A 28,000-nucleotide genomic window follows, 5' to 3' on the forward strand; every position below is an offset into this window, starting at 1 on the left:
TCTCTGCTTTTGAATATGCTATCTAGGTTGGTTATAACTTTCCTTCCAAGGAGTAAGCGTCTTTTAATTTCATGGCTGCAGTCACCATCTGCAGTGATTTGGGGGCCCAGAAAAATAAAGTCTGACACTGTTTCCACTGTTTCCCCATCTATTTCCCATGATGTGATAGGGCCAGATGCCATGATCTTTGTTTTCTGAATGTTGAGCTTTAAGCCAACTTTTTCACTCTCCACTTTCATTTTCTTTAAATTCCTCCTCTGCAAATATAACAAAAGCCTCTATAACAGCTGTGAGTTCAGCTCTCTGGGCCGAAGTCTCCTGCATATGGAAAACTTTATGCTGATCTCTTGTAACTATAGAAGCTCTGCCGTTAGCTGACCCGTCAATAAAACCCATTTGAGCGTCTGAGATGGGGGAGTATTTACATCTAACAGGGAAAATAACTGGATGTTCAGACATAAAATTTAGCAAAACATGTGAAGGTAAATGATGCAGAATTTGGCCAAAATAATTTCCTATAGCAATCTGCCAATTTTCATCAAACATTAGAAGAACATCAAGCTGTTCTTTATTATATGGAATTACAATTTCTTCTGGCTCTTTACCAAATAATTCAATACTCTGCTTTCTCCCTTTAATATTAAAGTAGCCACTAAACCTGGATAAGAAGCCACTATCTTTTTAACTTGAGCAGGAAGATGGATCCACTCTAGGGGGCCGTTTTGCCATAAAACTCCCATAGGTGCTGTTGGAGTAGCCAGGCAGAGGAGTTGCCAGTTTGTTTGTAAATCAATTCTTTTTACATAGCTATCAGATAAAGCTGCTTCTACTTTGTCTAAGGCCTCCCGAGCCTCAGCAGTTAATTGTCTTTTAGAAGTTGGATCAGGATCCCCACGTAAAATGTTAAAAAGAGGCTTTAATTCAGCAGTGGTTAGTTTTAAATAGGGACTAATCCAATTAATATCACCTAAAAGTTTTTGATAATCATTGACAGTAACAAGGTGATCTTTTCTTAATTGTAAAGGAGCATGAGTCACTGTTTCTGAGTTGATAAGTTATAGGCGGATTGACCTGAATTTTTCTGGGGCAATTTTTAAGCCTCTGGCTGTCAATGCCTGGGTCAAATCTTGGAGGACAGTTTGTAAATGAGCTCTATCAGGATGAGCTATTAAAATATCATCCATATAGTGAATCATATACAGTTGTTCATATTTAGCCCTAATATCTTCTATAGCTGCATTAACAAATTTTTGACACAAAGTTGGGCTATTTTTCATTCCCTGGGGCAACACTTTCCATTGAAACCTTAAATGAGGCTGTTTAAAATTTTCTGCTGGTACACTAAAGGCAAATCGCTTTTTATCCTCAGCATTTAAGGGGATGGTGAAAAAACAGTCTTGCAAATCAATTACAATAATATTATATCCTTCTGGGATGGCTACTGGGGAAGGAAGCCCAGGTTGTAAGGCCCTGATATCTTCCATAGTGGCATTAATAGCTCTTAAATCTTATAAAAGTCGCCACTTGCCAGATTTTTTCTTAATAACAAAAATAGGAGTGTTCCAGGGACTAGTGGAGGGCTCAATATGTCCCAGTTGCAGTTGTTCAGAAATTAACATTTTAGCTGTCAGTAATTTTTCCTGAGGCAGAGGCCATTGTTCTACCCACACTGGGTCTTGAGATTTCCATGTAATGGGATCAGCAGCAAAAACAATGTCCTCCATTATAAATTTGGATATCTCAATCCAGTATGTAGCTGTCGAGGGGTTGGACAAATTGGCTCAATTATTCCTTCCTGTTGTTTACCTAATCCTTTGGATGGATCATAGCCCATATGGAGCATTTGAGAGGTCACTTTTTCATCGGGACTGAAAAGTAGCACTCCTATTTGAGATAACACATCCCTCCCCCACAGAGTAAAGGGGAGTGAAGGAACTACATAAGGCTGGAAAGTTCCACAGGTATTCTCAAACTGCCAATCTAATATTTTTGCACTTTTAGCTACCGCCTGGGCTCTCCCTATTCCCACCAAGTCATTTTCAGTTGTATGCATTGGCCAGGAACTAGGCTAGTCTTTCCCAGCAATGCAGGAAACATCTGCCCCTGTATCTAACAGCCCCACAACAGACTTGCCATAAACCAAGATAGTTTTCATAGGGCACTTCTGAGTAATCTCTGTTACACAAAAGACCATATCACTAGACCCAAACCCTCTTTCTTGTCTCTCACTTTGAGTAGCAGCATGCCCTATGGCAGTGTGATAAGGTAAAAGTAAAAGCTGAGCTATTCTTTGTCCTTTATGAATTTGTATAGTTTTAGTTGGGGGTGAAATCATTATTTGAATTTCTCCTGTAGCTGCTACTGCTGCTAAGTCGCTTCAGTCGTGTCCGACTCTGTGCGACCCCATAGATGGCAGCCCACCAGGCTCCCCCGTCCCTGGGATTCTCCAGGCAAGAACACTGGAGTGGGTTGCCATTGCCTTCTCCAATGCATGAAAGTGAAAAGTGAAAATGAAGTCGCTCAGTCATGTCCGACTCTTTGCGACCCCATGGACTGCAGCCCACCAGGCTCCTCCATCCATGGGATTTTCCAGGCAAGAGTGCCAACGCCTTCTCCTCTCCTGTAGAGTCTGAATCAATTACTCCAGGGACAATTGTAAGTCCTTGCATGGCTAAAGAGCTTCTGCCTAATATGATTCCTACCAAGCCTGTCGGTAATGGGCCTCTAATCCCAGTAGGGATTTTTATAGTGAGACTATCTGGTGTCAATATTGTTGAGGTGGTGGAACTGAGGTCCAATCCTCCACTGCCTGGGGTTGCTCTGTTGAGCTCTGTGATGGGACGAAAGGTATGAATGGGTTCATTGTTGTTGCCATTGCCCCAGTCGTTATCAGGGCCTGAGGCTGGCCCCTCAACCCATTTCCCGACTGCTGGTCAGGAACTAGCGAGGTTCTGTTTTTATGGAATCTTGATCTACAGGCTTTAGCCCAATGATATCCCTTCTGGCAATGAGGACAAAGTGATTTAGGGAGATTAGGAGCCATAGCCGTGGAGGCAGGGTGTGGCTGAGAAGAGTTAGCTGTTCTTTAGGGGCAGGCACGTGTAAAGTGCCCCTCCTGACCACAAGAAAAGCAGGCTCTGGACGAGCCAGCATTCCAGCCTTGATTATTGGAATTCCTGCCTGTAAGAAAAGATTGAACTGCTTGCTGATAAGAATCTCCTTTTATGGCTGCTGCTATGGCAGCACCCTGCATCATTGCTGGCCCTACATCTGCACATTGCTTGATGAAATCTGACAGTGTTCCATATTTTTTATAGGAAGTAGGATAGCCTGGCAAGTAGAGTTAGCACTTTCGAATGCTAATTGTTTTATCAGTATGTCAGCTGCCTCATTACTAGAAATTACTCTGTGAATTCCTTCCATAAGCCGTGCTACAAAGTCCTCATATGGTTCCTCTGGTTTTTGTTTGATGTTTGAAAAGGAAGATGTTGATTCCTTTCCTTGATACAGTGATCGCCAGGACTTAAGGGCACAGCCTGTCGCTTGATCTAGAATCCTTGTGTCTAGAGCCATTTGATCTCCCAGTGTTCCAAATGCATTAGTTCCTGCTATCATATCTTTGGTAATATGACTCAGGTCATGTCTGCAGTTGGCATCAGCCTGCTGTTGGGAAGCATCAGAATATTCAGCTTTCCAAAGCATAAATTGCCCTCCAGATAGGCAAGCCTTAGCAACTGATTTCCAGTCATGAGGTGTCATCCATTTGGCCGCTAAGGCCTCTAACAGTGTTATAGTATAGGGGGCTGTAGGCCCATATGTAGCACAAGCTTGTTTAAGCTCTTTTATCATTTTCACTGGAATGTGTTCCCAGTAAGGGGATTTTCCTGTACCATGTGCATCATACACTATTGGAAAACAGGCTTCGATGTAGGGATTAATCTCCTCGTCAGGGCCCGAGAGGACCCTCCTCTGGGGAACTCCTGATAGGGGCCTTTTATTCCCATAAGGGTGGGGAGGAATGGGAGAGCAGGAGCGTCTCCTCTCCTGTTCTGGAGATCCCCTGACTGTCTGATACCCAGATCTTACAGATGGCCTAATTGGGAATGTTTTTCCAAAGTTCTCAGAAGCGGATGGCCTGACTGGGGATATTTCTCTTACTTCTTCAGGGATGTTTTCTGCTAGGAGAGGCTGATCCTCATCAGAATGATATTGAGCTGCTGCCTACTCTAAAGATGTTTCATCTTGAGGGGAAAGCTGATCTTTCTTTTCATCTTTATGACTTCTGGTTTTCATAGCAGCTAATACAGTCCTTAATTCTTGATAGGTATGTATGGACTCTTTATTTTCATTTTCTTTTTTATCAGGTACTGTTTCATTTTCATCGCCTTTTTCTACAGGTACCTTTTCAAGCCCACTTTCTTTTCTATCTGGTATTTTTTCATTTTTAGTTTCCTTTTTAGCGAGTCCCTTTCCAGATTCAAAAGCAGAATCTAAAGCATCTCTAATCATATTCCACAGAGAAAAGGTGTTAGTAGGAATTTTCTCTGGGCCGTGCTAAGCACAAGAAGCTCTTAGCTGTGTACCTACTTTTTCCCAGATATCTAGGTTAACAGTGCCCTCTTGTGGAAACCAAGGGCATTGCTCTTGTACAAATGTAAAGAAGGATTGAGTATTAGTTTTCTTAACCTTAATTCCTCTTTTACTTAACAACTTCAAGATTACTCGTATAGAGTTGCCGTTCTTTAGTTTCAGTGTTACCCATGTCAGAAAGTGTGCCATCTTTTCTACTTTTCTCTTTGAAAAGATTTCACTACTTCCCACCCTTCTTTACCCTACCTTATGCAGGGGGTCCCAGGCACCCTTGAGTGGGGTCCTAGCCATCCAAAAACTGCACAATTAGGGGGATTAACTGACTGAAAGCCTGGTTTGGGCGCCACTTACCGGGGTCCAGCCCCTGTTGGATCCAGGGATTCCCTCAGGATGATGGCATTGTGATTAAGTGATAGCACAGGCTGAGAGATTTATTAGACTCTCAGTAATAACTGGTTTACATGGGAAATCAATAAAGTTCATGATATCAAACTTGCTCTGACCAAGGAGGCCACAGGCGCCCTCTCGAACAGCAGAAGGTGCCCCACCTTAGGCACCTTCTCAAGTGGGTCTCAGAAGCCCAGGCAAATAAGTGGTCACAGAGGACCCCTGCGCTCCAAATTATTTTGGCATGAAGGAAGAACAGAAGAGAAAAGGAGGAAAAGGAAACAAGAAAACACGACACGGGGAGACCAAGTTCGGTGAGCAAGGCCCGTAGCTTTATTTTCAACAGGGGCTTTTATACCGTAAGTTGCACATAGAGGATAATAGGGGGTGTGAAATCATGAAAAGTCAGCAGTCTTTGATCCTTATCGAAACCAGGGTTTCTTTTCTGCAAACTTATCGTATACAAATGGTTTAGGTGATTTACATCATCTTCTGGCCAGAAGGCCTGTTAACATTTTATGACTCTGACAAAGGTTTGTCAACCATAAGACTTATTTTCTCTACGAGTAATTATTTTAAAGTTTGGCGCCATCCTCCAAAGGTGTTAGATAAAGTTGCATTCCTATAGGGCAAAGGTGCAGTGGGTGTACAACAAAGGAAAGAATTTATTACCTTAAGGGTCTAAAGTTGTTAACACCAAGGCTACTACTTATTTTTCCTACATACCAACTATATTAATTAATACACTTCCAAGGATACAATAAAGGGGATGTGGAAACTTGGCAGCAAGCATTGGCTCAACAATGAAATCTTCTACTAGTTCTATCCTAACAATTTCTAACTCTCTGAGAGGCTCTATACTATTTGAATATCTTAAGCTTCCCATGCCTTTCGCAGCTGGGAGACTGTAAACAATCGTATACATAGCTGTAGGAGTGCGGGTAAACCTGTCAGGCAAGTTAGAGAGCCATCTGAGGGGTCTGTCAACCAAAACACTCCTGTCACGCCCAGGAACTTTATTAACTGGAGCTGTAAGTTAACTCTTTTTCAGAGACAGAGATGGTGGTGGGGGACAGCCCCCGTAAAGTCAGAGGTGTAGGTGAGAGCACAAAGCAGTAAAGTAGGCAGACTCTGGTTTTGGGGGTAGATGCTCAAGAATTTCCAGGAGGACTCCTGAGGCTCAATCCCGCCTTTGCGTATGTCGAGCCTCCTTCCTCATGACCTTTGCCATGGGAGGAGTTACTCACGCTGGCTCCCGGCAGACTGGAATGGGTGAATTTAACTCAGATGACCATTATGTCTACCACTGTGGGCAAGAATCCCTTAGAACAAATGGTGTAGCCATCACAGTCAACAAGAGTCCCAAATGCAGTACTTGGATTCAATCTCAAAAATGACAGAATGATCTCTGTTCGTTTCCATGGCAAACCATTCAATATCACAATAATGCAAGTCTATGCTCTGACCAGTAATGCTGAACAAGCTGAAGTTGAACAGTTCTATGATGACAAGACCTTCTAGAACTAACACTGAAAAAATGATGTTCTTTTCAATATAGGGGACTGGAATGCACAAGAAGGAATTCACGAGATACCTGGAGTAACAGGTAAATTTGACCTTGGAGTACAAAATGAAGCAGGACAAAGGCAAACAGAGCTTTGCCAAGAGAACATACTTGTCATAGCAAACACCCTCTTCCAACAACACAAGAGTAATTATTTTTAGAGAGTAGTAAACTCTACTACACATGTAGTAGACTCTACTACACATGGACATCACAAGATGGTCAATGATGAAATCAGAATGATTCTATTCTTTGCAGCCAAAGATGAAGACACTCTATACAGTCAGCAAAAACAAGACCAGGAGCTGACTGTGGCTCAGATCATGAACTCCTGATTGCCAAATTCAGACTTAAATTGAAGAAAGTAGGGAAAACCACTAGACCATCCAGGTATGACCTAAATCAAATCCCTTAGGATTATACAGTGGATGTGACAAATAGATTCAAGGGATTAGTTTTGATAGACAGGGTGCCTGAAGAACTATGGACGGAGATTCGTGACATTGTACAGGAGACATTGATAAAGAACATCCCAGAGAAAAAGAAATTCAAAGAGGCAAAATGATTGTCTGACGAGGCCTTACAAATAGCTGAGAAAAGAAGAGAAGCTAAAGGCAAGGGAGAACAGGAAAGATATACCCATTTGAATGGAGAGTTCCAAAGAATAGCAAGGAGAGATAAGAAAGCCTTTCTCAGTAGTCAATGCAAAGAAATTGAGGAAAATAATAGAACGGGAAAGACTAGAGATCTCCTCAAGAGAGTAAGAGATACCAAGGGACCATTTCATGCAAAAGTGGACACAATAAAGGAGAGAAATAGTATGGACCTAACAGATGCAGAAGGTATTAAGAAGAGGTGGTAAGAACACACACATAAAAACTATATAGAAAAGAGCTTCATGATCCAGATAAGCATGATGGTGTAATCCTTTACTTAGAGCCAGACATTCTGGAGTGTGAAGTCAAGTGGGCCTCAGGAAGCATCACTATGAACAAAGCTAGTGGAGGTGATGGAATTACAGTTGAGCTATTTCAAATCCTAACAGATGATGCTATGAAAGTGCTGCCCTCAATATGCCAGCAAATCTGGAAATCTCAGCAGTGGCTACAAGACTGGAAATGGTCAGTTTTCATTCCAATCCCAACGAAATGCAATGCCAAAGAATGTTCAAACTACCGCACAATTGCACTCATCTCACACGTTAGCAAAGTAATACTCAAAATTCTCCAGGCCAGGCCTCAACAGAATATGAAACGTGAACTTCCAGACATTAAGGTGGACTTAGAAAAGGCAGAGGAACCGGAGATCAAAGTGACAACATCCACTGGATCATCGAAAAAGCAAGGGAGTTCCAGACAAAATATCTACTTCTGCTTTATTGGCCACTGCAAAGCTTTTAACTGTGTGGATCACAACAAACTGGAAAATACTTAAAGACACGGGAATACCAGACCACCTGACCTAAGAAATCTGTATGCAGGTCAAGAAGCAACACTTAGTGCTGGGGACCAGCCCCAGCTGATCCAGGGTATTCGAAGGAGAGACGGCCTAGGTGACTATTTATATGCTAATTAGAGATGTAAAGAATAATAGAATGAGGATAGCTCAGTAGGAAAATTCAGTGGAGAAAAGAAGCTGAGTAGCTTGGTTTATGCGGGAGACCAATAAAACTTCAAGACAAGAAGTTTGCACCACTTACGTAGGCCGCAGGCGCCCTCTCGAATAGCGGAAGGTGCCTCACCCTAGACACCTTTTCGAGTGGGTCTTAGAAGCCCAGGCATAATTAATAAGCATGGTGGGTTCCGCGCTCCAGATGGAGACTCAGCTGGAAGTTAAAGGGAAGAATGACATGGGGAGACCAAGCATTGGTGAACAAGGCCCATAGCTTTATTTTTAACAGGGGCTTTTATACCCTAAGTTACACACAGAGGATAATAGGGGATGCAAAGTCAGCAGTCTTTGATTCTTATCAAAAACCAAGGTTTCTTTCCTGCAAATTTATTGTATACAAATGGTTTAGGTGATTTACATCATCTTCTGGCCAGAAGGCCTACTAACATTTTATGACTCTTGACAAGGACTTATCAACAAAGACTTATTTTCTCTAAGAGTAATTATTTTAAGGTTTGGCACCATCTCCCAAAGATAAAATTGCATTCCTATAGGGCGGATGTGTAATGGGTTTACAACAAAGAAAGAATTTATTACCTTAAGGGTCTAAAGTTACTAACACCAAGGCCACTACTTATTTTTTACTATATACCAACTATTAATTAATACACATTCAAGGATACAATTCAGGGGATGTGAAAACTTGGCAACAAGCATTGACTCATCAATGAAATCCTTTACTAGTTTATTCTGACAGTTTTTAACTCTCTGAGAGGCTCTAAGCTATTTGAATATCTTAAGCTTCCCATGCCTCTGGAAGCTAGGAGACTGTAAACAATCGTATGCATAGCTGCAGGAGTCCGGGTAAACTTGTCAGGCGAGTTAGAGAGCCATCTGAGGGGTTTGGATTTAAACACTCCTAATTGCCCAGGAACTTTATTAATTGGAGCTATAAGTTAACTCTTTGACAGAGAGAGAGCGAGATGGTGGTAGGGGACAGCCCCCAGTAAAGTCAGAGGTGAGAGCACAAAGCAATAAAGTAGGCAGACTCTGGTTTTTTGGGGGACAATGCTCGAGAATATCCGGGGGGACTCCTGAGGCTCGATCCCGCCTTTGCGTATGCCGAGCCTCCTTCCTCATGACCTTTGTCATGAGGAGAATGCCTCACCGGCTCCCGGCAACTTAGAAATGGACATGGAACAACAGACTGATTTCAAATAGTGAAAGGAGTATGTCAAGGCTGTATATTGTCACCCTGCTTATTTAACTTATATGCAGAGTACGTCATGCAAAATTCTGGGCTGTATGAAGCACAAGCTGAAATCAAGATAGCTGGAAGAAATATCAATAACCACAGATATGAAGATGACACCGCCCTTATAGCAGAAATCAAAGAAGAACTAAAGAGCCTTTGGATAAAAGTGAAAGAGGAGAATGAAAAGGTTGGTTTAAAATTCAACATTCAAAAAACTCAGATCATGGCATCCGGCCCCATCCCTTCATGCAAATAGAAGGGGAAAGAAAAGAAACACTGACATACTTTATTTGGGGGGGCTCCAAAATCACTGCAGATGGTGACTGCACCCATGAAATTAAAAGACGTTTGCTGCTTGGAAGAAAAGCTGTGACTGACATTGACAGCATATTAAAAAGCAGAGACATTAGTCTGCCAACATCAGTCTGTCTCGTCCAAGCTATGGTTTTTCCAGTAGTCATGTATGGATGTGAGAGTTGGACAGTACATAAATCTGCACACTGAAGAATTGATGGTTTTGAATTGTACAGTTGGAGAAGACTCTTGAGAGTCCCTTGGACTGCAAGGATATTCAACCACTCATCCAAAGGGAATTCAGTCCTGAATATTCATTGAAAGGACTGATGCTGAAGCTGAAACTCCAATACTTTGGGAACCTGATGTGAAGAACTGACTCACTGGAAAAGACCCTGATGCTGGCAAAGACTGAAGGCAGGAGGAGAAGGGGAAGAAAAAGGATGAGATGGTTGGATGGTATCACCAACTCGATGGACTTGAGTCTGAGTAAACTCTGGAAGTTCTGATGGACATTGAAGCCTGGTGTGCTGCAGTCCATGGGGTTGCAAAGAGTCGGACACAACTGAGCGACTGTACTCAACTGAACTTCCATATAGTAAACATCAATAGACATAAACAAAAGTTCTTTGGAATTCTCAGTAATTTTTAGAAGTATAATAAGATCCTAAAGCCAACAACTTTCAGAATCACTGTTTCAAAAGATTAGGTCTATCCAATAGTCATTAAAGTATGATTACTTCCCCTACTTCTAATAATCAAAGACATCACAAACTCACACACACACACAAACACACGCACATACAAACACACACACACACACACACACACACACACACACACACACAGCCTGCTCATCAAAACACCTGATTGGCCTACATTCATCTGTGTAACAACACTATAATGAAACAATTATAAGCTGAAATACAACTGACATATTAGCAAGTGAAGTTTTACTCTAAGGAAAGGTTAGAGTTCAAACAAGCACTTTTGGACATTGGAAAAAACTTAGAGTCTAAAATTTAATCTCAGAGTGTTCCTGAGAAGTATAGAGATTCCAAAGTGAGAACTTCAGAGTGTCAAAGCATATACAGAAACATGTTGAGTTTAAGCTTACAATTTAAAAATTTCTTGTTCTTATGCTTATAAATATCTTTTGTTTCAAAACACAGGTATCAACAATAGCATTTGCTTTATGTATGTCCAATTCTTCAATTAAATTTGGAAAGAAAATATTAGAAGTATGAAGACTGAGCATTTCAAATAGTTCAGTGTCCCTCTTTCCAGAGTTAACTGTGTATTGCAAAATTTACCTGAACTGGATGTTTGTAAATCCTTCATTCCAACTGTTTTACTAGCAACAGACTCTTTCATTCTGACTGCTGGCTGAATGGGGTTTAGAAACAAGTTGACTACTAAATAATATACATAGGAGACGATCCACAGTTCAGAATTCAGGGTAAAATCATGAACGTGTTTATCTTCACGTTAGGATATTTCCCAGGAGAATCTCAAAGGAAAAAGGGCCATAAAATTAATTACATGTAAATATGAAAGCCAGTGTACATTCATGCAGAGTTAGTACTGAGCAGAATCCTCGCATTCAGCCTTGGCACTGAATATATTCAGTTTTAGTGTCTTGTTTTTAGGGGGATCTTAGGACACTGGTAAGACAGACATAGGAATCCACTAAAGATAGTGAAAAGGAAATACTACATTTAATTGCCACAGAATTATTAGAAATTAAAAATCTTGCATATTTCAAATTCAGTGTAGTATTTATTAAAAGTATTTCTAGAATTTAGGAAATGAACCCTATTAATCTGTTTGGCCTCAAAATTTAGTTTGGTTTGGTACATCATGCTAATGCTTCAAAGGATTTCTATGAAACAACTTTCAAAGAATTAGCTATCTTTAAAAAAAAGTCAATGCCTCCTTTTACAAATTAATCTAATTTGAATAACAAATACAAGCACAACATATATCTTTGATGCCTAAGAGTTACTCGGAGGGGTTGTGGTTTCCCCCACTTCTAGCACCCCCTCCCACCTCCAGGATTATCTGGAGCAATAATGATCTTATCTCTTTTCAGGGCAAATACACTGAAGTCATCTAGAAGGAGTTCTCTTAAGTGTCCTCATCAACTCCAAACTCACCTCCCTAAGGCCTTCCTTTCCTCCCTTTGTCCTTTCATTAGATTCTCTCCTATCCAAAGGGTAATAATCTCTGGATCTTTGGACTTAAATCTTCCCCCTTGGCATCCTTTTATGGATCACCCCTACCTGTGGTCTTCTTAACAGACTGGGGCCTGGTGGACCGGAGTCGAAGAAAAGAAAGCAAAAGAGAGAGACTCATATTCCCTGGGTTACATGGAAAACCAATAAAGCCCTAGAATAGGGCTTGTACCGCTCACTAAGGCACAGGGTATCCTCTCAAAGAGGTCTTGGAAGCCCAGGCAGGAAAGTGAGTTCGGCAGGCCTCCATGCTCCAAAGAACTAGCCAGAGAGACAAAGAAGGACATGGGAGACCCAAGTCTCTAGTGGAACAAGGGTGCATTTTTCATGTTTGTGTGAATTTATATATTGTTATACAAGGGAGCTTTAGGCAAAAAATAAAGTTAAGAAAAGAACAAAAGCCAGATGTATAACAACGGTCACCAAGGGAATAACAAGGAATAACAATCGCCACAAGGCCAGAAGACAATCCATATCTTGAGTAAGAGTGTCGTGACTAAACGGTTTTACTGTAGGGTAAAAGTTACTGAAGGAAATCCATGTATGTGTTCTGTCCCATGACCTCAGTCCTGGGAACAGCATACCGCTCCACTTGTTCCTGTATACCAGGAACTGATAAGGAACAGAGGGTTCATGAGAAACAGAAAACAACACACAGGAGTCCTAAAGTTAAACATTCCCTGACACCTACAATTTCTTTCTCCCTCTTTGCTTAGCAATGGTATCTTACACCTATAACTGCTACTTCAACTCTTTGCTTCCCTCTGGCTATAAACACGCTCAGAAAGAAACACAAAATGATGCTTTTTCTTGATCCTATTATGTCCTGCACTATCCAATGCTCTTCTTCCAGATTTCTCTATATGCAAGGCTACACCCTTGCTACTCAGAGAGCTTGTTAGAAACACAGAATCTCAGACCTCCTGCTCAGCATGTGCACTTCACACATGGTCCCCAAGTGACTAATTAAATTTTGAGAAACTCTGGTTTACATGGAGTCTACTTCTACATGACTTCAATTTAATTCATTCTCCGGAAATCTCAGCCTCCGTTTCCTCACGTGAACATGTCCCCCTAAACTGAAATGGCATTAGAAGTTGGAAACCTTCCAGTGGACTCTCTATGAGGCTGTGGGTTCTTTAGTCTCCCCATCACACCCCCTGCTCTATCCTCCTTTCCAGTTCTCTTGTTTTGTCCCATGTGACACCATGCTGGAAAGCAGCAACATTTCATATGACACCAATTTGCACGCATTACAGCTGAGTACCTATGCCCACGCTCCCCCAGAGGATGACACACCACTCTGCATGCCCAGGGACCACAGTTCTGAACGTCTTCCTAATAACGAGTAAACAGGAAGGGGCGAGAACTTTGCTGTTTTTCTTTGACAAGTTTTGGTGCCAGAAGCTCACTTCACATTCACCATCCATGTCAAATATTCTTGCTTTATCTAAAGACCTTCATTACTTATTGCCCCCTTCCCCCACAGACCTGTGCTTCCTTTTCTTCATTTCTTCCCTGTACCCTCTGCCTCTCTCATCCTCCATTCCCTCTTCCCTCTTATTTCTTAACTTTCCTTAGGTCATAGAGTATCTTGAAACCGAATTAATGATTTGTTTTTGGTCATGTGTTACATGGAATCTTAATTCCCTGAGCAGGGATCGAAACTGCACCACCTTCATTGGAGAGTCTTAACCGGACAAGGTCTTAAACATTGGACTGTGAAGTAAGTCTAAGAACTAATAATTTAGTTCCTTAAACTGGATTCTCAATGTAATCTGTGGTAGACACCTGATAAGATACATAATTGCCCTCCTTTTCTCATCTTTTTTCTCACTACTCATCCGACAGGTGATTTTCTGTGCCTATTAGAATGTGTCAGCATTCCCAATTTCAATCAACATTTTTTCAAATGATTTTTCTGTAAAATACAGTTCTTACCTTCTACTTGTCCATTTAATGTCTTTTTTCCTCTTTGACCAGCAGTTCCAGGTAAATGATCCACATATTTCTGTGGAAGGCTCTCAGAGATACTCTGCTAGAATGGATGGTAACAATGAGTTGCATGAAGTTTTCCTAATCACTTTTGAAGAAATACCCTACTTTTAACCTGGTGAAGACAGGTTTTGCCAAGATCCCACAGTTTCCATATGACAGAACCAGGATGCTGAATTCAAACACGGTGCTGCATCACCAAGAAGTGGCTGCCACATCTAAGAGATCAGGCCCTTCTTATATCCTTCCATAGCTGCCTCCTTCAAACAGGGCACGGTTACTTTATGTTACTTCAAGTACGGTTGCCATAAAGGTACTCTGCACGTGCTACTTAAGCTATGCAAAATTGTTTGCACTTACTAAAACATCACTAAAGCTAACTGGTGTTATTATAGCCTCACATATTTATTACTATTTCCCATGCTTTTGCTTCTCTTGAATTGTCCCTTGCAGATCAACTTGACAATCCAAATGTAGCAATACTTTTAAGCCTCAAGCCTTATATTGTCAACATTGATTTGGTAAAAAACCACAGTAGAAATAAAAATCAAAACTACAATGAGATACCACCTCACACCAGGCAGAATGGCCATCATGCAGAAGTCTGTTACCTCTGCTGCTGCTTAGTCGCTTCAGTCATGTCTGACTCTGTGCTGCCCTAGGACTGAAGCCTTCCAGGCTCCCCTGTCCATTGGATTCTCCAGGAAAGAATACTGGAGTGGGTTGTCATGCCCTCCTTTCCGACTCAGGGATCAAACACAGGTCTCCCACTGAAGGCAGATTCTTTACTGCTCAGCTACAATGAGATACCACCTCACACCAGTCAGAATGGCCATCATCAAAAAGTCTACAAACAATGAATGCCTGAGAGGGTGTGGGGGGAAAGGGAACCCTCTTACACTGCTGGTGGCAAGGTAAATTGATACAACCACTATGGAAGATGGTATTCAGGTTCCTTAAGAAACTAGGAACAAGACCACTATATGCCCCAGCAATCCCTCTCCTAGGAGTATACCCTGAGGAAACCAAAATGGATAAAGACACATGCACCCTGATGTTCATTGCAGTGCTGTTTATGATAGCTAGAACATGGAAGTAACTTAGATGGGCATCGACAGATGAATGGATGAAGATGTGGTGGTACATATATACAAATGAACACAACTCAGCTGTAAAAAGGAATGCATTTGAGTCAGTTCTATTGAGGTGGATGAACCTAGATCCTATTATACATAGTGAAGTAAGTCAGAAAAAGAAATATAAATATCTGATACTAACGCATATGTATGGAGTCTAGAAAGATGGTACTGACGAATTTATTTGCAGGGCAGCAATGGAGAAACAGACAGAGAGAACAGACTTAGAGACACGGGTGAGGGGGAAGAGGGGAGAGGGTGAGATGGATGGAAAGAGTAACATGGAAACTTACAATTCCATATGTAAAATAGATAGCCCATGGGAATTTGACCTATCACTCAGGGAACTCAAAGAGGGGCTCTTCAACAATTTAGAAGGGTGGGATGGAGACGGAGATTGGAGGGGGGTTTGGGAGGGAGGGGACATGGGTGTACCTAAGAGTGATTCTTGTTGATGTCTGACAGAAAACAACAAAATTCTGGAAAGCAATTATCCTTCATTTAAAAATAAATGGATTTTTTTACAAACCTGTTTTAACATTCAGATGGATTACTGCCTCTTTCCCTGTAAACAGCACACTAACGACTGTAACTTCTTATCTATGTCTTCTGGAATGGTAGGTAAAGATTAAAGGAATAACCTAGATATAAAAAAAGGAGTAAAACTATCATTATCCAAGTTGAAGGTTTAAAAGTTTTCTAATACATTTATGATGATCAACAAGGACTCAATATTCACATTGGGAAAGAAAAAAACAAGTAAAAAAATCAAGTACCCCAATGACTAACTTTTCTATATGGAAGAATTTACACGTTAGTTTCACATAACAAAGAATTGACATGGTAATTTAACATCTATAAACACTGAAATTAATTAAGTTTCTTAAAAATAGTATGAGGGGCACAGTCCTAAGATGGCAGAGGAATAGGACGGGCAGACCACTTTCTCCATCACAAATTCACTGAAAGAACATTTGAATGCTGAGCAAATTCCACAAAACAACTTCTGAATGCTGGCAGAGGACATCAGGCACCAAGAAAGGCAGCCCATTGTCTTTGAAAGGAGGTAGCACAAAATATAAAACATAAAAAGAGAGAAAAAGAGGTAGGGATGGAAATCCATCCCAGGGAGGGAGTCTTAAAAGGGGAGAAGTTTCCAAACACCAGGAAACACTCTCACAGGTGGGTCTGTGGGGAGTTTTGGAATCTCAGAGGGCAACATAACCAGGAAGAAAAATAAATACATAAATAAATAAACCCCACAGATCACGTGCCTAACTGGAACTCCCTGCACTTGCATCCACCACCAGCAAGTGGGGGCTGAACAGGGAGGAGCGGGCTGCACTGCTTAGGGTAAGGACTGGGCTTGAATGCCCTGAGGGGGCAATCTGAGGGAACTAACATGAGATAGCAACCCAAACTGTGGGATAGCCAGAGAGAGAGAGAAGAGAGAAAGAGAGAGAGAGAGAGAGAGAGAGAACTATCCTGCAAAAAGCCCTAACCTAAGGCATTGCCAGGCCTGCTCAAAAAACAAAGGACTGAGCAAATACCAGAGGAGACCTAGATGGCTGTGGGTCGGCCCATCCCCAACTAGAGACAGGGAGGCAGGATGGGGGCAGCCAGAGCTGGAAAGAGGCAAACTCGGCCCCCGAGAGGCATCCTCTACCAAGCTGCAAGCAGGCACCCAGTCGCTAACCAAAACCCCTTGGGATTCTGGATGGTAGACTTCTGCTGGGAGGGTCACAGCCAGAGATCAGCTCCCCAGAAGAGACATACGGCACACTGGAGATGGGAGCACCCATTTTCACCCAGGAAACCGAGCTGCTGGGACCAGGGATGTGATAAGACGCACTCCCCACCTGGGGAGACAGAGCTCACCAAGCACCTGGTCACCTGAGCTGCTCGGACCTGGGAAGGACAAAAAATGCAGGCCCAACCAAGTCTGCCCCTTTGTGGACTACCTGAGAACCAGAACCTGAGTGGCTTAGACCTCAGAAATGCATGCAACCCAGGGCCCACCTCAGATAGTTCCTCGGCAGAGCAACCTAGAGCCTGAGGAGTGTAGAGTAGGAAAGCACATGCACCATGAGCAGGGGCAAACCCAGTTTGGCCGAGAAGCTGCAAGCGCTCCCCACACATGCCAGTGATATTTATTTGCAGTGTCCCTCTGTCCCCACAGCAGTACTGAACAAATGAGCCTAAATAAGTGACCACCTTCGCCCCCCTTGTGTCAGGATAGAAATTAGACACTGAAGAGAACGCAAAAGGAAGAAGCTAAAATAAACAGAGGGAACTGCTTTGGAAGTGACGAGTGCAACAGATTAAAACCATGTAGTTAGCAGCGACTACATTGGAAGGGGCCTATAGATCTTTATAAGTATAAGCTGGATTAAGGAACTATTTGAAACTGAATTGACCCCACACTGCCCACAACAGCTCCAGAGAAATTCCTAGATATATTTTTACTATTATCATTATTTATTTATTTTATTTTATTTTTATTTTTAAGTTCTCTATTACTCCGTCATGGTTTTTGCAGACCAGGACCTGGGGACTGGAGTCTACGAGAAGAGGGATGCAGGGGACACAAGTCTCGAGTGAAACAAGTCTCGAGTGCTTTGTTTGCAGAAAAGCATGTTTATGTATCTTCATACAAGGCAGCTTTAGGCAGTAAAAAAAAAAAAAAAAAAAAACTGAGCAAAAACAAAACCAAGCAAATAACAATCTTCGAAGGGCCAGAGAGCATTGCATGTCCACATAACTGAGCAGATCACATTTCAGTGAGGTCACTGGAGGGAGTCACTGAAGGGACCAAGCAGGTGCCCTTTCACAGGATCTCAGTCCCAAGAACTGGGTGCAGCTCTGCTCGTTCCTGCAGCAATTGATGAGAAATAGAGAATCCTTGAGAAATGGCACACAAAAGAAAAGAATAACATATTGGATTCCTTAAAGCTGAATGTCCCCTGACATTACTCCTTCAATTTTCATTTTTAGAACCTACTATTATCTTGCAAAAAAAAAAAAAGACCCTATTTTTAAAGCAAACTTCATGTATATATTTCATAATTTTTGTGACTTTGTTTTGTTTTTCTAATATTGTATTTTTCAGAGTCTAACCTCTACTCTAGATTTTTAATCTTTGCTTTTTGGTATTTGTTATCAATTGTGTACCTTTAAGAACCCAATCTTCAGTACCCATTTTTACTTGGGAGTGTGAGTACTGGCTTGATTGCTCTCTCCCCTTTTTGACTCTTCTTTGTCTCCACCAAGTCGCCTCTATCTCCTCCCTGCCTCTTTTTTTCTCTACCCAACTCTTTGAATCTCTTTGTGTGTTCCTGACTGTGGAGAATACCTAGGGACATGATTAGCGCCTGGATCTGTCTCTCTCCTTTTCATTCACGTTTTTCTCCTCCTGGTCACCTCTGTCTCCTTCCTCCCTCTTCTCTTCTCTTTGTAACTCCATGAATCTCTCCAAGGGGTCCAGACTGTGGAGAGCACATAGGCAAATGATTACTGGCTATCTTGCTCTCACCCCTTTTGATTCCCCCTCTCCTACTCCTGGTCATCTCTATCTCCCTTCTCCCTCTTCTCTTCTCCATGTAACTCTGTGAACCTCTCCAGGTGTTCCTTACTGTGGAGGAGCTTTTCATCATTAACCTAGATGTTTTATCATTGGTGCTGTATAGATGGAGAAGTCTTGAGGCTACTGTAAGAATAAGACTGAAAATCAGAGGCAGGAGGCTTAAGTCCAAAACCTGAGAACACCAGAGAACTCCTGACTCCTGGGAACATTAATCGATAAGAGCTCATCCAAAAGCCTGCATACCTACACTGAAACCAAGCACCACCCAAGAGCCAACAAGTTCCAGGGCAAGACAAGCCACTCAAATTCTCCAGCAATACAGGAACATAGCCCTGAACTTCAATATACAGGCTGCCCGAAGTCACACCAAACCCATAGACATAGAAAAACTCACTACTGGACACTTCATTGCACTCCAGACAGAAGAAATCCAGCTCCACCCACCAGAACACCGACACAAGCTTCCCTAACCAGGAAATCTTGACAATCCAACTATCCCCACCCACAGCAAGGAACCTCCACAATAAAGAGGAACCACAAACTGCCAGAATACTGAAAGGCCACCCCAAACACAGCAATCTAAACAAGATGAAAAAACAGAGAAATACTCAGCAGGTAAAGGAACATGATAAATGCCCACGAAACCAAACAAAAGAGGAGGAGATAGGGAGTCTACCTGAAAAAGAATTCAGAATAATGATAGTAAAAATGATCCAAAATCTTGAAAACAAAATGGAGTTACAGATAAATAGCCTGGAGACAAGGATTGAGAAAATGCAAGACATGTTTAACAAAGACCTAGAAGAAATAAAAAAGAGTCAATCAATAATGAATAATGCAATAAATGAGATCAAAACACTCTGGAGGGAACCAACAGTCGAATAGCGGAGGCAGAAGATAGGATAAGTGAGGTAGAAGATATAATGGTAGAAATAAATGAAGCATAGAGGAAAAAAGAATTACAAGAAATGAGGACAACTTCAGAGACCTCTTGGACAATGCTAAACACCCCGACATGCGAGTCAGAGGAGTCCCAGAAGAAGAAGACAAAAAGAAAGGCCATGAGAAAATACTTGAGCTGATAATAGTTGAAAACTTCCTTAAAATGGGAAGGAAATAGTCATCCAAGTCAAAGAAACTCAGAGAGTCCCAAATAGGATAAACCCAAGGCAAAACACTCCAAGACACATATTAATCAAATTAACAAAGAAAAAATATTAAAAGCAGCAAGAGAAAAACAACAACACACAAGAGGATCCCCATAAGGATAGCAGCTAATCTTTTGATAGAAACTCTTCAGGCCAGAAGGGAACGCCAGGACATACTTAAAGTGATGAAAGAGAAAAACCTACAATCCAGATTACTGTATCCAGCAAGGAGTTCATTCAAATATGAAGGAGAAATCAAAAGCTTTACAGATAAGCAAAAGCTGAGAGAATTCAGCACCACCAAACCAGCTCTTCAGCAAATGCTAAAGGATCTTCTCTAGACAGGAAACACAGAAAGGGTGTATAAACTTGAACCCAAGACAACAAAGTAAATGGCAACGGGATCATATTTATCAATAATTAACTTAAATGTAAGTAGGTTAAATGCCCCAACCAAAAGACAAAGACTGACTGAATGGATACAAAAACTAGACCCCTATATATGTTGTATACAAAAGACCACTTCAAAACAGGGGACACATACAGACTAAAAGTGAAGTCCTGGAAAAACTTATTTGACACAAATGGAGACCAAAAGAAAGCAGGAATAGCAATACTCATATCAGATAAAATAGACTTTAAAATAAAGGCTATGAAAAGAGACAAAGAAGGAAACTACATAATGACCAATGGATCAATCCAAGAAGAAGAAATAACAATTAAAAAATATATATATATGCACCAACATAGGAGCACCACAATATGTAAGGCAAATGCTAACAAGTATGAAAGCAGAAATTAACAATAACACAATAATAGTGGGAGACTTTAATACCTCACTCACACCTATGGATAGATCAACTAAACAGAAAATTAACAAGGAAACACAAACTTTAAATGATACAATGGACCAGTTAGACCTAAATGATATCTATAGGACATTTTACCCCAGAATAACGAATTTAACCTTTTTCTCAAGTGTGCATGGAACATTCTCCAGGATAGATCACATCCTGGGTCATAAATCTAGCCTTGGTAAATTAAAAAAAAAATGAAATCATTCCAAACCTCTTTTCTGACCACAGTGCAGTAAGATTAGACATAAATTACACGAGAAAAAACTATTAAAAATTCCAACATATAGAGGCTGAACAACACTCTTCTGAATAACCAACAAATCACAGAAGAAATCAAAAAAGAAATCAAATATGCATAGAAACTAAGGAAAATGAAAACAAAACAACCCAAAACCTATGGGACACTGTAAAAGCAGTGTTATGGGGAAGGCTCATAGCAATACAGGCTTACCTCAAGAAACAAGAAAAAAGTCAATTAAATAACCTAACTCTACACCTAAAGCAACTAGAAAAGGAAGAAATGAAGAAGCCCAGGGTTAGTAGAAGGAAAGAAATCTTAACAATTAGGGCAGAAAGAAAAGCAAAAAAAAACAAAAGAGACCATAATAAACAAATCTAAAAGCTGTTTCTTTGAGAAGATAAATAAAACTGACAAACCATTAGCCAGATTCATCAAGAAACAAAGGGAGAAAAATTAAATCAACAAAACTTAGAAATGAAAATGGACAAATCACAACAGACAGCACAGAAATACAAAGGATCATAAGAGACTACTATCAGCAACTATATGCCAATAAAATGGACAACTTGGAATAAATGGATACATTCTTATAAAAGTATAACTTTCCAAAACTGAACCAGGAAGAAATAGAAAATCTTAACAGACCCATCACAAGCACAGAAATTGAAACTGTAATCCAAAATCTTCCAGCAAACAAAAGCCCAGGTCCAGATGGCTTCACAGCTGAATTCTACCAAAAATTTAGAGAAGAGCTAACACCTATCCTACTGAAACTCCTCCAGAAAACTGCAGAGGAAAGTAAACTTCCAAACTCATTCTAGGAGGCCACCATCACCCTAATACTAAAACCAGATAAAGATGCCACAAAAAAAGAAAACTACAGGCCAATATCACTGATGAACATAGATGCAAGGATCCTTAACAAAATTCTAGCAAACAGAATCCAACAACATATTAAAAAGATCATACATCATGACCAAGTGGGCTTTATCCCAGGGATGCAAGGATTTTTCAATACCCGCAAATCAATCAATGTAATACACCACATTAACAAATTGAAAGATAAAAACCATATGATTATCTCAATAGATGCAGAGAAAGCCTTTGACAAAATTCAACATTCTTTTATGATAAAAACTTTCCAGAAACCAGGAACAGAAGGAACATACCTCCACATAATAAAAGCTATATATGACAAACTCACAGCAAACATTATCCTCAGTCGTGAAAAATTGAAAGCATTTCCCCTCAAGTCAGGAACTTGACTTGAGGGGAAAAGACAAGGGAAAAGACAAGGGTACCCACTCTCACCACAAGGGTGCCCACTCTATTCAACACGGTTTTGGAAGTTTTGGCAACAGCAATCAGAGCAGAAAAAAGCAATAAAAGGAATCCAGATTGGAAAAGAAGAAGTAAAACTTTCTGTTTGCAGATGACATGATCTTCTACATAGAAAACCCCAAAGACTCCACCAGAAAATTACTAGAGCTAATCAATGAATATAGCAAAGTTGCAGGATGTAAAATTAACACACAGAAATCCCTTGTATTCCTATACATGAACAATGAGAAAACAGAGAAATTAAGGAAACAATTCAATTCACCATTGCAACGAAAAGAGTAAAATACTCAGAATATACCTACCTAAAGAAATAAAAGACCTATACATAGAAAACTATAAAACACTGTTAAAAGAAATCAAAGAGGACACAAATAGATGGAGAAATATACCATGTTCATGGACTGGAAGACTTAATATAGTGAAAATGAGTATACTACCCAAAGCAATCTATAGATTCAATGCAATAGCTATCAAGCTACTGACGATATTTTTCACAAAACTAGAACAAATAATATCACAATTTGTATGGAAATACAAAAAAACTTCCAATGACCAAAGCAATTTTATGAAAGAAAAATGGAACTGGAGGAATCAACCTGCCTGACTTCAGGCTATACTATAAAGCTACAGTCATCAAGACAGTATGGTACTGGCACAAAGACAGAAATATAGATCAATGGAACAAAATAGAAAGCCCAGAGATAAATCCATGCACCTATGGACACCTTATTGATGACAAAGGAGGCAAGAATATACAATGGACAAAAGACAGTCTCTTTAACAAGTGGTGCTGGGAAAACTGGCCAACCACTTGTAAAAGAATGAAACAAGAACACTTTCTAATACCATACACAAAAATAAACTCAAAATGGATTAAAGATCTAAACATAAGACCAGAAACTATAAAACTCCTAGATGAAAACATAGGTAAAACACTCTCCGACATAAATCACAGCAGGGTCCTCTATGACCCACCTCCCAGAGTAATGGAAATAAAAGCAAAAATAAACATAATGGGACCCAATTCAACTTAAAGGCTTTTGCACAATGAAGGAAACTATAAGGATGCTGCAGAGAGAGATTCAGAATGGGAGAAAATAATAGCAAATGAAGCAACTGACAAAGAATTAAACCCCAAAATATACAAGCAGCTCCTGCACCTCATTCCAGGAAAATAAACGACCCAATCAAAAAGTGGGCCAAAGAACTAAACAGACATTTCTCCAAAGAAGACATACAGATGACAAACAAACACATGAAAAGATGCTCAACATCACTCATTATAAGGAAAATGCAAATCAAAACCACCATGTGGTACTCTCTCACGTCGGTCAGAATGGCTGCTATCCAAAAGTCTACAAACAATAAATGCTGGAGAGAGTACGGAGAAAAGGGAACCCTCTTCCATTGTTGGTGGGAAAGCAAACTAGTACAGCCACTATGCAGAACAGTGTGGAGATTCCTTAAAAAACTAGAAATAGAACTGCCATATGACCCAGCAATCCCACTGCTGGGCATACACACTGAGGAAACCAGAAATGATAGAGACAGGTGTACCCCAGTGTTCATCGCAACACTGTTTATAATAGCCAGGACATGGAAGCAACCTAGATGTCCATCAGCAGATGAATGGATAAGAAAGCTATGGTACATATACACAATGGAATATTACACAGCCATTAAAAAGAATATGCTTAAATCAGTTCTAATGAGGTGGATGAACCTGGAGCCTATTATACAGAGTGAAGTAAGCCAGAAAGAAAACCACCAATATAGTATATTAATGCATTTATATGGAATTTAGAAAGATGGTAACAATAACCCTATATGCGAGACAGCAAAAGAGACACAGATGTAAAGAACAGTCTTTTGGACTCTATGGGAGAAGGCAAGGGTGGGATGACTTGAGAGAATAGTATTGAAACATATATATTATCATATGTGAAACAGATCGCCAGTCCAGGTTCGATACATGAGACAGGGTGCTCAGGGCTGGTGCACTGGGATGACCCAGAGGGATGGGATGGGGAAGGTGGTGGGATGGAAGTTCAGGATGGGGAACACATGTACATCCATGGCTGATTCATGTCCCTGTATGGCAAAATTGCTACAATATTGTAAAGTAACTAGCCTCCGATTAAAACAAAAAATAAATAAATAAAAATAATATGGAAGGTACATGTTGCTAGAGATATTTTTAAAAGAAAAAATATCTTCCACAGATAATTTTATAAACTCTGGTGGTAATTTTTCTTTCCTTATTATTTAATAATAACAAGTAGTCTATATAAATGGCAACCCACTACAGTGTTCTTGCCTGGAGAATCCCAGGGACGGGGGAGCCTGGTGGGCTCCTTTCTATGGGGTTGCACAGAGTCAGACATGACTAAAGTGACTTAGCAACAGCAGCAGCAGTCTATATAAGAAAAAAGCATAAATTGTGATCTCATTCATTTAATGTATGTAATTACCCATTATTTGCTGACATTCAGAAAAAAGAAATCAGAATCTCTCCAGAGGAAAAAATATACTTCTACATTTCTTATTTCAGAATGTTGCAGCTGAAAATTTTCTCATTTAATGAAGAGAGATTAAGAATCTCATTTATAAAATTATAAATTATAATTTTAGTAAAAAGAATAGATAAAATGCTTCTGTATTTCCTCTTTATTTTCAGAAAGATCTAAAACACCCACCAAGGTTATAGCAAACAGTAAGATAAATTAAATAAGTACAGTAAGTATTTAGTGTTGGACACTACTGATTGACTGAACTGATGGGAAGTTAGAAACCACAAGAAACAGAAGGGCCAGAAATTCTTAATTCATAATACACCTCTGGAGGCCTAAAACAGGGCTCATCTTGAATTATCTCTAAACAAAAGTTTTGCTAGGTTAAATAGAAGACATAGCTTCATTAATTTCAAAGCAAGAATTTTTTTTTTTTTAAAGAGAAATCCTTCAAATTTAAATAAACTTCCAGAGGGAACTATAAACAAATCACATTGCTATACACCTGAAACTTACACAGTATTTTAAACTGACTACACTTCAATTCAACGAAAAAACTAGAACCACCACCAACCTCGAAAACAATCACCGGAAAAAAAAAAAAAAAAAAAGGAACACACATTTTTTTTAGTTCTTCATAAAAATCAGCTATATGTCATTCAAAAAAGTATGAGCATTGTTTTTTTACAACCTCACTTTCTCTTATTAAGTTGAATTAGAAATAATTTCTCACATATTTATAATATAGAGTTCCTGGTCTGACTGACCCCACAATTTCTGTTGTGTTTGTATAATATCTGTCTCATCTTCACCCTCATTCCATCTTATATTCATCTTGTCCTTCTTAAAGGAATTCTTCCCCTTCATCCTCCTCCCCATCTTCATATGCATTTAGTTGTTCTCAGTGCTTTGTAATTATTTTCTTTCATAACAGCATACTTAGTATGCCAATATTTATAAATCTGAATCATGCACATGTATGGCTCTTATTATCACACCATTTCATATTGTGACTTTGAGGGCTTCTATTTCTGTGGTGGGATACTTTTTGTCACCATAAGGATCAGGGGACTGGTATGTGAACAAATACAGGAAAGGAAGAGTTACAAACAGAGCAAACTTACCTTTGTATGACCAAGGCCTGCTACAGACTTGAGAAGTTATGAAACAGACTCAGGCGATGGGAAGGCAGGATGACAGATGCCCTCAAACCAGGGTGATGGTTTCGGAAATGTTTCAACCACATCTTCAACATTACTATCAGAATTATTTTCCTGAGAGAAAGTTGTACTCTCTGGTCTCAAAATGCCACATTTTGCTTCTAGTACACTGAACAGAGAGAGTACATGAGAACATGTGTCATTTCAAATCAAGGAATAACACCAGGAGGACAGTCTTCAAATAACTTACTGTTTCTCGTGGATTGCTGAGAAGCCTTCATTAGCTTCATTAACTTTGATTTCAGGACATGCTGGAGAAGAAATTAAGAGCTTGAAGAATATAACAAGTATCAACCTGAATAAAAGAATTATAACATCCCCCATTCCTCTATGATCTAACACAATGAGCACAGGCTCTGGAGTCATTCAGATGTGGATTCAAATCCCAGTTCTGTCACTGACTGATCTGCTCATGGGGAAAGGATTATGACAGATGACATCAGAAGCCCCAGATGTTCCTCTCCTTACCCCTGATTGACTGCTATACAAATACTAGGACATTCACTAGATTACTTTCTCTACCCAAATGTTCTAGAGTAATAATTTATCCCCGGTACTTTAGAGCACTATTGAAAAACTAAGACATTTAAATTAATTGCTATATTTTGAAATTTGCTTCCATGGTTAATATATACATGGATTATCACTTGTGAAGGGAAATATGAAAGTTTAGGTTTTAACAGAACCTTATTTAGATGAGCTAGAACTGCAAACACGATAAGCTACTTCTATTCTGTTTGTCAAACAGCTAGAGACCAATGAAACAGGGGGGAAAAATTCAGCTGCTTCCATGAAACAGGGGAAAAAAAAAAACAAGGTTAAACCCATAGGGCAAGTATAATAACGTATGTGGAGAAACACATATATTTAGACTTTATATACAATAGATCAGTAACATATCAGTATTCTTAAGGATATACTATGAGCAAAGCCTCCATTTCATATGATTTTATTAATATATTTTTATGCATCTACACTGTTCTTCAAATTTTATGAAAATATCAACATCAGTTCAGTTCAGTTCAGTTGCTCAGTTGTATGCGACTGTCTGCGATCCCATGGACTGCAGCACACCAGGCTTCCCCGTTCATCACCAACTCACAGAGGTTTTATAAACTCTTGTCCATTGAGTCGGGGTGCCATCCAACCATCTCATCCTCTGTCATCCCCTTCTCCTCCAGCCTTCAAACTTTCCCAGAACTGGTATTTTCCAATGAGTTGGTTCTTCACATCAGATGACCAAACTATTGGAGTTTCAGCTTCAGCATCAGTCCTTTCAATGAATATTCAGGGCTGATTTCCTTTAGAATGGACTAATTGGATCTCCTTGCAGTCCAAGGGACTCTGAAGAGTCTTCTCCAATACCACAGTTCAAAAGCAGCAATTATTTGGCGCTCAGCCTGCTTTATAGTTCAACTCTCACATCAATACATGACTACTATAAAAACCATAGGTTAGACTAGACAGAACTTTGATGGCAAAGTAATGTCCCTGCTTCTCAATCTGCTGTCTAGGATGGGAATAGCTTTTCATGCAAGGAGCAAGCGTCTTTTAATTTCATGGCTGCAGTCACCATCTGCAGTGATTTTGAAGCCCCCAAAAAGAAGTTTGTCATGCTTTCCATAGTTTCTCCATCTATTTGCCATGAAGTGATGGGACCAGATGCCATGACCTTAGTTTTCTGAATGTTTTGTTGTAAATCAACTTTTTCACTCTCCTCTTTCACTTTCATTAAGAGGTTCTTTAGTTCTTCAATTTCTGCCATCATGGTGGTGTCATCTGCATATCTGAGGTTATTGATATTTCTTCTAGCTATCTTGATTCCAGCTGTGCTTCATCCAGCCCAACATTTCACATGATGTATTCTGCATATAAGTAAAATAAGTAGGGTGTAAATTGATATCCTTGATGTACTCCTTTCCTGATTTGGAACCAGTCTATTGTTCCATATCCAATTCTAACTGTTGCTTCTTGTCCTGTATATAGATTTCTCCGGAGGCAGGTCAAATGGTCTGGCATTCCCATCTCTGGTTC

General features: G+C 40.1%; 1 long non-coding RNA gene across 2 annotated transcripts; it reads right to left on the bottom strand.

Annotated features, from left to right (window-relative positions):
* Positions 1-10,703: 10,703 nt before the first annotated feature.
* LOC113879984 lies at positions 10,704-26,867 on the bottom strand. 2 transcript variants are annotated; one of them, XR_003507553.1, is made up of 5 exons: positions 26,157-26,867; positions 25,871-26,075; positions 15,596-15,707; positions 13,877-13,970; positions 10,704-11,211 (listed from the first exon to the last, which is right to left on the bottom strand). It is a non-coding gene; the product is annotated as an uncharacterized LOC113879984 (long non-coding RNA). The 2 variants fall into 2 exon arrangements; XR_003507552.1 differs by having other exon boundaries at positions 13,877-13,973.
* Positions 26,868-28,000: the final 1,133 nt, after the last annotated feature.

Source organism: Bos indicus x Bos taurus, chromosome 21 (genome assembly GCF_003369695.1).
Source record: "Bos indicus x Bos taurus breed Angus x Brahman F1 hybrid chromosome 21, Bos_hybrid_MaternalHap_v2.0, whole genome shotgun sequence".
NCBI lineage: Eukaryota > Metazoa > Chordata > Mammalia > Artiodactyla > Bovidae > Bos > Bos indicus x Bos taurus.